We start from the raw sequence: 1,411 nt of genomic DNA, 5'->3' as shown, positions 1-1,411 counted from the left end.
AAATAAAAAAAAATAAAATAAAAAAAAATAAAAGTGTCAGCTGGCTCTTTTGCTGAGAGTAGACTGTAGGGAACACAGGTGTGTGTGTGGGGGGGATATTGCAGTAGCCCAGGAGAAAGAAGTTGGTGGTTGGTGCTATGACAGGAATGGCGGATACGGTGAGAAGTCATTAGATTTTGAATATTTCCTAAAGATGGAACCCAAAGAGTTTTCTGGAAGATTGGATGTGGGGAGGAGAAAATGAGAAAAGTCCCTAGTTGTCCTGCAGAAGGTTTGGAAAATTGGAAGGATGGAGTTGTCCTCAATGGAGAGGGGATGTGCACAGTGTAAATGTTTTAAGGATTCAGTTTTGGATGTTTTGAGATTGAAGAATCTATTGGACGTCCAAGTGGAGACAGTTATATATATGAATTTGGAGTTCAGTTTGGGCTGGGTGTCTAAGCTAGAAATATAAATCTGGGATTTACATTTTCACATTCTTTTTCTCACATTCGTCATGATCACTACTCACATTGTTATTCTACTTAATATTAGAAGTGGAGAGAAGTAGAGGTGGAATCTTATTTTCTTTAACCCCAGCTTCTTAAAACTGGCAGTTTGATGTGAGAGGTAACAGCTGTTTTGACAAGAGATGCCTTTCTATATAAGAACTGTCTTGATATTGGATCATGGAAAGGGAAATGAGAATTATTGCATGGCCACACTTTGTGTGACAGATGCATCACTGAAAGCATCTGATAATTCAAAATTTATGTCACTCAGACATCCTGGTCAAGAATAACAGGGATTTTGGTTTACCAGCTATAGTGGTGTCTCTGTGTGGCAATAGGGTATATACAGTTTACAACTCTCACATTGTCCCCCTCTGTACAAGAAGAAAGTCTCCTGTGTATCTCCTTTACTCACACACCACTGTTACATCCTCAGCACTTCTGACCCCAACTGGGTGGGTTCTCCCCACACTGAACAATTGGCAACACCAGCCCATGTCCTACAAGTCAATCTTGTTCTGACACTAAGTGGAGTTAGTGCAGACCCAAAAGATTAAGTGCTCCGTCCTGCAAGATTGCCTCCCACCCCCTCCCTCAGATGCTAGTTGTGTGTCCTAGCTTGTCACCTGTGCTTCTGACCCACTGGCTATAAATCAAGCGTTCCTGAAACTCCTTCTTCAGGTTCTATTGTTTGCTAGAATGGGTCACAGAATTCAAAGAAGTACATGCTTACTTTTGTTTACTGGCTTATTATATAATAAAAGAAATGATGAAGGATACAAATGAACAATCATGGGAAAAGATACATATGGTAGTAAGGTCTGGAAAGATCCCGAGCATAGGAGTATCTGTCCCTATCTGTGGAGTTGGGGTGCACCAGCCTCTTGGTATAGGGATGTGTTCAATCAATGTAGAAACTC

Source organism: Canis aureus, chromosome 22 (assembly GCF_053574225.1).
Source record: "Canis aureus isolate CA01 chromosome 22, VMU_Caureus_v.1.0, whole genome shotgun sequence".
In the NCBI taxonomy this organism is placed as follows: domain Eukaryota; kingdom Metazoa; phylum Chordata; class Mammalia; order Carnivora; family Canidae; genus Canis; species Canis aureus.
The sequence above is the reverse complement of the archived record's forward strand: the minus strand, read 5'-3'. Positions refer to the sequence as shown.